At 35.2% G+C, this 12345-nt stretch overlaps 1 pseudogene; it reads left to right on the forward strand.

The window, feature by feature from the left end:
• Positions 1-871: 871 nt before the first annotated feature.
• LOC105726772 (AP-2 complex subunit beta-like) lies at positions 872-9441 on the forward strand (annotated as a pseudogene).
• The last annotated feature ends 2904 nt before the right edge of the window (positions 9442-12345 follow it).

Consider the following 12345-nt stretch of genomic DNA (forward strand, 5'->3'; position numbering starts at 1 on the left):
CTGCAAAGCATGCCTCCAGTTTATCTGTCTGCCCTTGCTCTAACACTTGCCCCCTCACACATTCCACTATAGCCACACCTGTCTCTTTGCATGGTCAATCATAGGACTATTTACCCCTAGATGTTTCCACAAGGGTGGATCTCTCATTACCTTTAAATTTCTCTCATCCTGTAAGACAAATTTACCTTAAAACATTATTGTGAATAGTAGAATGTCCCAAATACTTTCTCTTATCTTGTTCTGTTTTCTTTTGAATACTTATTACCACCTGACACATGAGAAATTTCTTTGTTTAATAATTTCCTGATGATCTCTTCACAAAGTCTAGGATAGCAACCCTGGATTCACATGGCCAGATGATGGTAGCCATACTGTAAACAATTAATAACTTTGTATCGAATGACTGAACAAATGAGTGAGTGAATGAATTAATGAATATAAAATATCTAAGTTAGAGTTAGAGATCATTTTCCTTGCTTTACAGGCAAGGAAACTGAATCCGAATTGAGATACATGCACTGAATTATGAGAAGAGACAGAACTTGGATTTCAGCTCATGTTTTCTGATTCTAAACACTTGCTTAAGCTATACATTATAATAATGTGCTCAGTAAGTGGAGCAACCATGCTAAAAGAATGTAAAGATTTTAAGTTTTGGTACTCTTTACTGCATATGTATGATGTATAGTGAATCTTTACCAGCGATGAGCAAGTTTGTACTGACTTTTAAAATTTATCTTAAAATGTATTTAACTGACATCTACTCTAAGAGGTCACAGCTATATTAAATGAGGTTTCTTGAGTAAGACATATGTATATATCATCCTTGTTTACTATAATTTTAAGACTGCTTGCCTTGTCTTTTCCCACTATGCCCGTGGCTCCTGTCCGTAAGTGTTTGTCCCATGGTACCTGCTCTATCTCATGAAGAATAGCACAAACACATTCTCTATCCCCTCATTCTACCTTATTTTTCTTCATAATATTTCTTTCCCCTAATCGATATCGTTTTATTAGCTATTTACTTAATTTGTATAATGCTTATCTCTATCATCAGACTATAAACCCAGTAAAGGTAGGGATTTAAAAATTATATCTTTTAACATATTTAAAATATTGTTAAATACTATTTCTATGTTATTATTATTCATTCATTCACTGTTTAATTTTACTTTACTAGAAGCACTGAATAAATATTTTTGAAAGATAATTCTAGTAGAAGTACATATAGGCTAAGTTATTTAACAGCTTATTAGCTGTAAATTAGCAGATACTTTATACTTGCTTAGGAATTTGTTTATTCACTCCACACAATTTTACTTACAGCCTACTATATGCTAGGAACAAAATTTTGTGCTGGGCGAAAGGAAAATAAAATAAGCACAAATGACTAATATTACAACATCAGTATATTGTCAAAAATACTTTGTAACTTAGCTTCTAGTGTGGGTGGTGTTTATTGCAGGCTTCTCTCTCCAATTCTCACTAAGAAACAAATGCAACATGGAGAACATTAAAATAACCCAGGTCTAGAAGCCTTTCATAGGCTTAAGAAAAGTCCTTAGACCAGCGTTTTCAATGCATTCTCCATATGGCACTGTGGTCTAAACCTTTTCTTGGGAACAATGTCAGAGAATGAAACTTTCAGAGACTGAATGCAAGTGGCCAATATTCTTTCATTATGAACAATCCATTACTCTTATGTTCACAGAATTGGAATAGTTAGTGTAAGTTAGAGGTGGTTACCAAGGCCCTTTGCGGGTAAGGGTGAGAATCATCGTAAAAAAGTGCTGCCTGGTGTCAATTGCTTAAGGCAGTCTAACTTCTAGGCTATGAGAGGCCAGACATTATTGAGTTTATATCATTTCCAGTCCCCTTAATAAGAACTGGTAGTCATTTAAGAATTTTTGAAGGAGCTCTTACAAGAATAGAGTGTATATTTGCTTGGAGTGTTCATTTTCCATAAATTCTTTAAGAATCAAGCATGGCAGGAGTAGGTATCTGAATAGGAAGGATTATGCGCACATTCACCTCTAACAACAGTCTTGCCTAAAAGGCCCAAAGATGATGGCTATACACTCAGGGAATTTGGACTCAACACACAGACTCACACAAAAAGGAGAAATTATACTGAGCAAGGATCCCACTGTAACTGGTACTGCCTGAATAGACTGTAAGTAGCAACTTAAAAGGTATAGAGTCCTTTATAGGCCAGGAATTCTCTTTTCCAAATAGGCAGAACATGGCTTTAGAGTGCAGGCTTTGGACTCTTTGGTAGCCTGTGTTAGGATCTCAGTTTTAGGAGCAAGTAACTACCTTTTCTGGCAAACGTGGAGGAATGAATTGTCTAATAACTAACTTGGATATTGTGTTTCATTTACAATATTTTAAAAGACCATAACCACATGCTTCAACCAAATCCTCTTATTTTCCTGCTCTACGTTGTTTACAGTAAATTTAAAAAGCAAAATGGAACAATCTAATAGAGAAGATCAGCCCTTGGTGATTTATTGACTACCAGATATCTATAGCCTAACCTGCCACCATCTGTCTTCACTAGATTGCTCCTGTGAGTATTAGAAAACTGCATTAGTGGGCCAGGTGCAGTGGCTCATACCTGTAATCCCAGCACTTTGGGAGGCTGAGGTGGGTGGATCACAAGGCCAGGTGGAGTGCAGTGGTACAATCTCAGCTCACTGCAACCTCCACCTTTTGGGTTCAAGCGATTCTCCTATCTCAGCCTCCTGAGTTGCTGGGATTACAGGCACACACCACACTGTGCAGCTAATTTTTGTATTTTTAGTAGAGATAGGATTTCACCATGTTGGCCATGGGGAACTAACTACATGGGAAGATTTCCCAAACTAATGTGGAGAGATAAAAATTGAATGCAGTTATCATGAACTCAAAGGTGTGTGTTTGTGTATGTGTGTTTGCACATGTGTGTTTTCAAGCCTCTGCCTAAATTGTTTGGTGTGTCTAGATAGTCTTATAAAAATTCTAAGAATTTTTGTTAGCAGATCAGGGAATGCAGATATTATAGGATATAATGCATAAGTAAAAACTATTACTGGGGAAAAATATTACAGCTTCAAAAAAGTATGTAATCAATTTTAAAAGAGGCTTTGATAGTACCTCAAGACAAACTCTGGGAAAATGCAGAAATCTAGCCCAGAACTTTTAGGCAAAAATGCACAATAGAGGCCAGGTGCAGTGGTTCATACCTATAATCCTAGCACTTTGGGAGGCTGAGACAGGTGGGTCACCTGAAGTTGGCGGTTGGGAGACCAGCCTGGCCAACATGGTGAAACCCAGTCTCTACTAAAAATTCAAAAATTAGCCGGGTGTGGTGGCACACATCTGTAATCCCAGCTACTCGGGAGGCTGAGGCACGAGAATCACTTGAACCTGGGAGGCGGAGGTTGCACTGACCAGAGATCGCCCATTGCACCACCCCAGCCTGGGTGATAGAGGGGACTCCGTCTCAAAAAAAAAAAAAAAAAAAAAACATGATTGAGGATCTCTGTTTTTCCCTATAGCTCTTGCACTTGGGCTTAGAGAACTCCACAAAACTCCACAAAACATAGTTCCAATGTAGAAATCTTTTGAGTCTGATTTTCATTTGTGATACATATGAGAAAAAGAAGAACATCAGGCAAGGATGTCCTAGTCCGCTCAGGGTGCCATAACAAAATGCAATCGATTAGATGTCTGAAACAACAGAAATTTATTTTCTCACTGATCACAGTTCAGCAGTATTCAGTTTCTACTGAGGGTTTTCTTCCTAGCTTGCAGATGGCCGTGATATCATTGTGTGTTCACATGACCTCTTGTTTGTGTGCTGGGAAAGAGACTGCTGTGGTGTCTCTTCTTAGAAAAGCACCAGACCTATTGGATTAGAGCCACAATTTATTACCTTATTTAACCTTTATCACCTCTTTATAGACCATATCTTCAAATACTATTCATACTATTTTATTCTATACTATTTATTACACCTATTTATTATGTTATTTATTTATTATATTCTTATTTGAGTTTAGGGTTTCAAATTTTGAATTTTGGAGGGAAACAATTCCATTCATAATGACATAGAAAATGCTTTTGCCATTTGATGCAATGGAGAAAAATGTTTAGAAAATTGGGTCTGCAGAGATTTTCAGGACACAGATCTTATTTACAGGGTTGCTTATTGCAAATATTAGATCTTCAGCACAAGAATAGCATGGATGTTATGTTTCTAAATTTCTATGCTAGGAAATGCTAGGGTGAATGTAGACTGGAGAACATATATTCATGCTCCCACTAAACAAAAAGGAGTACTTCAGTGGGATGAAGTAACTAAAGGAGTCATGAGGGCAAATTTGTAAATTTGCTTGTGTGGGAGTCTTTCAGGAGCCATATGTTCAGTTTTTAAATTTCTCAATAGCACTTTACCCCTCAAAGGCTAGATTAAAGATGATATTGTAGGAGGAACACAGATATATTTATTCTATCTACCTTTTATAATTTTATTTTCTTTAATATTTATTTTTAAATTATGGTAAAACAAACATAATGTAAAACTTACCATCTTAGTCCTTTTTAAATATACACTTAAGTAGCATTAAATATGTTTATATTGTTATAAACCACCATGCATCCACAGAATTTTTGTCTTGCGAAAATGAAACTCTGTATCTGCTAAATAATAACTTCTTATTTCCCCCTCCCAGAAGTCCTGAGAAGCAAGCATTTTGCTTTCTATCTCAATGAATGTGATTTCTCTAGATATTTAAGTGTAATCATTGTAGTTGTCATTTTGTCAATAGCTTATTACATTCAGCATAATGTCCTTAAGATCCATTTATGCTTTAGCATGTGCCAGAATTTCATTTTTTTTTTTTTTTTTTTTTTTTTTTTGAGACGGAGTTTCGCTCTTGTTGTCCAGGCTGGAGTGCAATGGCGCGATCTCAGCTCACCGCAACATCCGCCTCCTGGGTTCAGGCAGTTCTCCTCCCTCAGCCTCCTGAGTAGCTGGGATTACAGGCACGCGCCACCATGCCCAGCTAACTTTGTATTTTTAATAGAGACGGGGTTTCACCATGTTGACCAGGATGGTCTCAATCTCTTGAACTCGTGATCCACACACCTCGGCCTCCCAAAGTGCTGGGATTACAGGCGTGAGCCACCGCGCCCGGCCCAGAATTTCATTTTTTTAAAGGGAGTGTATTTCATTGTATGTATACAATTACATTTTGTCTAATGCAAATAATGCTACTATGAAAATAGTTGTATAGATATCACTTCATGTCCCTGCTTTCAGTTTTTGGAGGTATATAACCAACATGGAATTGGCAGATCACAGGATGGATCTACGTTTAATTTTTTGAGGAACTGCTATACTCCTGCCTACAGTGGAGGTACCATTTTACGCAATTTTGGAGGTATATAACCAACATGGAACTGGTGGATCACAGGATGATTCTATGTTAAATTTTTTGAGGAACTGCTATACTGTTGCCTACAGTGACTGCACCATTTTGCACTTCTAACAACAAAGCACAAGGGTTCCAGTATCTCCACATCCTCATCAATGCTTGTTATTTCCTGTTTCTTTCATAATAGCCACCCTAATGGGTGAGAAATAATATCTCATTGTGGTTTTAATTTGCATTTCTCTAATTATTAGTGATGTTGAGTATATATGCATGTACTTACTATTTGTATACCTCCTTTGGAGAAACATTTATTTATTTATGTGCCTATTTTTAAATTGGATTGTTTGTGCTTTTTTGTTGTTGAGTTTTAGAAATTCCCCATATATTATTCTGGATATTAATATTTTATCAGATGTTATTTGCAAGTATTTTTGTCTCTCTTATTCTGCATGCTGCCCTTTTACTCTGTTAATAATGTCTTTTTTTTGCACAAAGTAAAGATATATTTTTGATGTCTAATTTGTCTACTTTTTTTCTTTTGTTGCCTGTGCCTTTGGTGCCATGGCCAAAAAAACTATTGCCAAGTCAAATGTCATGAAGCTTTTTCCTATGTTTTATTTTTAAGAATTTTATAGTTTTAGGTCTTATGTTTAGGTCCTTTCTCTGTTTTGTGTTGATTTTTCAATATAGGATGGGTTCAGGCTCCAATTTCATTCCTTTGCATGTGGATTTCCAATTTGACAAAGTTAGTTTAATAGACTTCTTTTTCTACTGAATGATCTGGCAAATCTGGCTGAAAGTCATCTGAAAATATAGATGAGGGTTTATTTCTGGGTTCCTTACTTTAATGCATTAATCATATAACTATTTTTGTTCCAGTGCCACACTGTTTGATTACTATAGCTTTGTAATATGTTTTAAAATCAGAATGTAGAAGATAAGTAACTTAATTCATCTTTTCCAAAATTGTTTTGGTTACTCAGGATTCCTGGAGATTACATGCAAATTTTAGGAAGATTTTTCAATTTCTGGAAAAAATCATCATTGGTATTTTGATAGAGTTTGCATTGAATCTGTAGGTATCTCTGGGTTAGTGACATCTTAACAATATGATGTTTTGCAGTGTATGAATCAGTATGACTTAATTTGTTAAGGTCTTTTAAAATTTCTTTGAGCAATGTCTTATAGTTGTCAGTGTAAAAGTCTTTCACTACGTTGGTTTAATTTATTCCTAAGAATTTTATTTTATTCTTATCAATACTATTATATATAAAACAGTTTTTATTTTATATTGTTTATTGCTAGTGTAAAAATGCAACTAATTTTTGTGTGTTAATTTTGTGTCCTGCAACTTTGCTGAATTTATTATTTCTAAAATTTTTTTGTGTGTGAAATAGGGTTTTCTTCTTATAAAATTATACTGTTTGTGAATAGAGATAATTTTAGTTATTCCTTTTCAATTTGGATTACTTTTATTTCTTTTTCTTGCCTAATTGTCATGGCTAGGACTTCCAGTATTATGTTGAATAGAAATGACAAAAAGTGAGCATTCTTGTCTTGTTTTTAATCTTAATGGTAATGCTTTCAGTCTTTCACCATTGGGTATGAGATTAGGTGGGTTTTCATACATGGCCTTTATGTTGAAGTAATTTCCTTCTATTTGTAGTTGGTTGATTGATCATGAAATAGTCTTGAAGTTTATCCTCCTGTCTTTTTTTTTTTTTGCATCAATTGAGATGAATTTGTGGTTTAGTTTCTTCTTCACTCTGTTAATGTATTACATTGATTGATTTTTATGTATTAAACCATGCTTGCATTCCAGGAATAAATCCCACTTGGTTATGGAGTATGATATTTTAAATGAGCTACTGAATTCAATTTGCTAATAGTTTTTTGGTAAGCAATTTGCTCATCATGATATTGGTCTATAGATTAATTTTTCTGTTTTTCCTTGATCAAGCTTTGGTATCAGTTTAATGCTTTACTCAGAATGAGCTTGAAAGTGTTCTCTCCTCTTCAAATTTTCAGAAGAGTTTGAGGAGAATAGGTGTCAATTCTTTAAATGTTTGAGAAAATTTATCCATGCAGCTATCTGGCCCTGGGCTTTACTTTGCTGGGAGGTTTTTGATTACCGATTTAATTTCCTTGTTAGTCATAGGTCTATTTAGATATTCTAATTTTTCATGATTCAGTCTTGGTAGGTTTTGTTTTTCTAGGAACATGTCTATTTCATCTGGGCTATTAAACTTATTGGTGTGCAATTTATCCTAGTACTCTCTTGCAATCTTTTCATATCTCTAGAAATAGTAGTAATGTCCTCTTTCTCATTTCTGATGTTAGTTTTTTGAATCTTCTCTTTTTCTTAATCCATCTAGCTAAAAGTTTGTCAATTTTGTTGAACTTTCCAAAGAGCCAACTCCTGCTTTTATTATTTCTATTGTTTTATTTTCTATTATCTATTTTGCTATCTCTGCTCTAATTTTTATTATTTCCTTTTTTGAGCTAGTTTTGTGTTTAGTTTGCTTTTCTATTTCTAGTTGTCTAAAGTTTAATGTTAGGTTTATTGATGTGAGATCTTTCTTCCTTTTTCATATAAGCATTTACAGCTAAAATTTTTTCTTATAACACTGTGCTGCATCCTGTAAGCTTTGGTATGTTATGGTATAAGTTTCATCTGCTTGAAGATATTTTATAATTTCCCTTATGATTTCTTTTTTTGATCAACTTGTTGTTTAAGAATGTGTTGTACAGAATTCTAATAATCCTGACCTTCGTGACTGGGGCTATATTTATTGGTGTCTTCTCTCAACTGACCCTGTCAAAGCTAAAGAAGTCTTGTCTGAGATGCCACTGATCTCTGAGGAGATGGACCTTATTGAGCTAACTCTACTGGATGAGCTCATCTGCCACATTGGTTCTTTGGCCTCTTTGTGTTATAAACCTCCCTATGCTTTTGTGGAAGAAAGTCATGGAATCCATCATAAACACTTGCCAATATCACGTGAGTACTGATACAGGTGAAAGCCCTGTTGGTCCCACCACTGCAACTAATCTGGAACAGCCTCAGGTTATCCCCTGTCAAGGTAATCTTCTGGGAGAATCTTTCCAACCTTGAACTCAGTCCCCAGGTCAATGTACCACAGGTGTTCTCCATGCTGATGGGAGCAGTGGATCTCTCTGGAGGAGAACTAGATAGTCTGGAAGGACAATCCTACATCCCATCATTAGTGCTTGCAACCTTTGCTTCTTCACCTACACCTGTGTGGTCGGTAGTGGACTGAATGATCTGTTTGAACTCTCCACAGGGATAGGCATGGCACTTGGTGGGTATGTGGCTCCTAAGGCTATCTGGCTACCTGCAGTAAAGGATAGAGTCTTAGAGATTTGAAAAACATTGACTCACTACCAAGGGCACATCTTTATGGAAATGAAGTTCACCAATAAAGCTCTGCAGCATATGACAGATTTTGCAATCCACTTTAACAAGAATAACTTTGGTGTCATCCCCAACACTCCTCTGTCCAACCATACACCACTAATGCCAAACCAGAGCATTGATGTCTCCCTGCCTCTCGACACCTTGCATAGGCATGAAGATGGAATCTCTGAATAACCAACAGATGGCTGTGAAAAACAATATTGATGTTTTCCACTTCAACCTCCTCATCCCACTCAATGTGCTTTTCATAGAAGATGGCAAAATGGAGTGCCAGGTCTTCCTTCCACAATGAAGGATATTCCCAGTGAAAATGAACTTCAGTTTCAGATTAAGGAATGTCATTTAAATGCTGACACTGTTTCCAGCAAGTTGCAAAGCAACAATATTTATACTATTGCCAAGCAAAATGGGGGAGGGCAGGACATGCTGTACCAATCCCTGAAGCTCACTAATGGCATTTGGATTTTGGCTGAGCTACATATTCACCCTAGAAACCCCAATTATGTGCTGTCACTGAAGAGTAGAGCTCCTGAAGTCTCTCAAAACATTTATCAGGTCTACATCAGCATTTTGAAAAACTAACAAGACTGGTTCAGTACCTTCCAATTGCACTGTGATCAGTGCAAGCCAAGAACACTTAACTGGAAGAAATTGTATTGCTGTGTGGAATCTGAACCCAAACACACTGAGACCACCCAGCAAGGTAGTAACTATTCGAACAGGTGCTAACATTAGGGCACAACCTCTTGGATACTTTTAGCTTCCTGTGAACATTTGTAACCACCGCTTCAGTCACCCCCCACCTCTTGCCATCTGCCGCTGCTGTCAGTGCTTACCTGTGGGCTTCTCCATGCCATGCCTATGGCTGGCTTTTTCTACACCCTTTTCTGAGTGTAGTTTGATATTTTGTAATTGAGAGCACATTTCAAAAGCAGAAAAAGACAACAAATATTAAAGTAAGGAAGTGTCACTGAAAAAAATATGTTGTTTAATTTCCACATATGTGTAGATTTCCCACTTTACTTCTGCTGTTGAGTTTCAGTTTCATTCCATTGTGATCAGAAAAGAATCACTGTACTATTTTAATCCTTTAACATTTATTGAAACTTGTTTAGTGGCCTAAAATGAGCTCTATCCTGGAGAATGTCCATGTGTACTTCAGAGGAATATGCTATAGTAGATTAGAATAAAATTATATTTTATTATTTTCCTTATTGTGATAGGGAAAGTAAGATTTAGGAATGAAATAGTTTGCCTAGGATCAAGCAACAAGGAAGGTGACTTGGTAAGTTTAGAAACTCAGGTCTTAACACAAAAGTTTTATAATCAAAATATAATTTTCAAGTAGTTTAAAATGTGATTCTTAAATAAATAGACCCATGCCACAGATCTTAATTTAATTCATCAATTTTTAAGCAAAAATTAATATTTTAAAGGTAGAACAAAATTATATTAAGAATCTGTCTATTTATATGTATTTTGAAGAAAAAAATGTTCAAATAAGACTGCAATGTTAAATAGTTAATTTGCTACATGGCAATAAAAACATAACCTTTGGAATTATTTTTTCTGCCAAATATAAAACCACAATTGAAGATGAAACTTATAAATGTTTGAACTCTAACTGAATAATAAATTCAAACACAGGTAGTGATTCTTAAGTAATTCCTTGGTATTACATTAAAAGTACATGCCTTACTTTCAATACGGGTTGACTCTTTTGATTTTCTAATTTTGTATAACTTTTCTCAATGTCATTACACATTGTAAATTGATGGAGTTTTTCTTCTGGGTCATCAACTTTGGGAAACTGACATGTATCAAAGGAAAAGTAGGGATTTGTAGTAGGGAGTCTCTTCATTTTTTAATCTATTGAGTTACATTTCCCAGTTCAATAAAATTCCTAGCAATTTGCGCCAATGCAAGAATGTGAAGGAGATTTCAAAGACACCTTTTGGTATCTGGGAACATTTCTTATACCTGGGAAGTACTAGTGAATAATGGATTTGGTGCTTAGATTTTCTAAATTGTGTAATTTTTTTACATTAACTATAGTCAATACACCAAGTTTATAAAGATGCATAATATCATTATTTGATATAGCTTCAAATATTTCGTGCACTTTTCAAGTCTCAACATTAGCTCATAGATGTTGAGTGCAAAGCTTTTAAGATGTAATTTTTATAATGTCAGCTACTTAATCAGCAATTTTCAGGTTAGAGTGCATCTTTTTCCCACCTTATATATTTTAGTCATACATGGTAAAAGTAATAAAATTGTATGTCATAGAAATAAACATATGTCATTTAAGGAAAATGAGAGTATAGGATGGTTGAATAGTTAATTTATTTTATTAACTTGAGTGAAACGAATTAACATTCCTTAGCCGACATCCAATGGAAACAAATTCACCATTAAACTGAGGAACATATCTCTGGAGATTCTCTCTGAGCTGAAATAATTTTACAAATCTGTGGTTAATTAGCTTCATCTCTGAATATGCCAGCAACAGAGAAAGAGCTGACTGGCCTGTGAACTGTATGAGCCTCTCACTTTACAAGTGGTCTGATAGGAGGGGTGTTTAGCACGCACACAGCTCATGTGAGGCGTTTGGAATCTCCTTCGTATTCCATGCCTGCTTTCTGGGTTAATGGAGGGCTTACATGTTTAGAACTGTCAAGTGAGTATCTTTTTACAAGCATTACACCAATTTCAATAGAGGGTAAAAGAACAAAGAATGTAATCTTATTCATATGATTCAAGAACACTCAATTATTTGGGCACTCTGAGATCGTTATTTTATCATTTTGAAGAGCATGCAGTTAATTGAAGGATAAAGTGGATCGGAGTTAGACAAACTATATTTTAAAAAATACTTATGTATGGCAATTCCTGTTGGTATTTCGAGTTTTCCAAGCAGAAATTATTATTTTTTTTAATCTGTTGTTGTTGTTCCTAAGACTGTTATTCCAGCTTCTAATTTTAAATCTTATTGACACATGCTTTCTCTAGCTTTCTCATATAAACACATAAACTACTATCTGATATATTTTAGTAGGCTTGCTCTTCAGCGTTTGATCATTTCTTCAATGTTTTCTTTTACCAGATTAATTATAACTTATTTCCCCAGTATAATACTGCAGTCTTCACTGTTCCCTCAATACCAGGCTTTTTCTTTATAGTTTCATAATTAGGTTGGGGATGATAAAACACAGATATATTGCCAATGAGCTTCTATCATCTTGTCAACAATGGCCACTTTTTTAGAAGTTTAGGGGATTTGTGGTTTTCATATTGTTGCCTGTGAAGGAAGCATTTGTGTACTCATCAGGAAATTAAATGCTACTGGTGAAAGCAAACTATTATAACCAAAATGATGTAGACGATTAGATAAACTTTTTCTGTAAGCTTTTTTTTTTTTTATCATGTGTAGACTTAACAATATATTTTTAAGGATGAGGCATTTTTAAAACACCATCTGGTTTC

Source organism: Aotus nancymaae, unplaced genomic scaffold (assembly GCF_030222135.1).
Source record: "Aotus nancymaae isolate 86718 unplaced genomic scaffold, 86718_ANA_hifiasm-v0.15.2.pri h1tg000117l, whole genome shotgun sequence".
Taxonomy (NCBI): Eukaryota; Metazoa; Chordata; class Mammalia; order Primates; family Aotidae; genus Aotus; species Aotus nancymaae.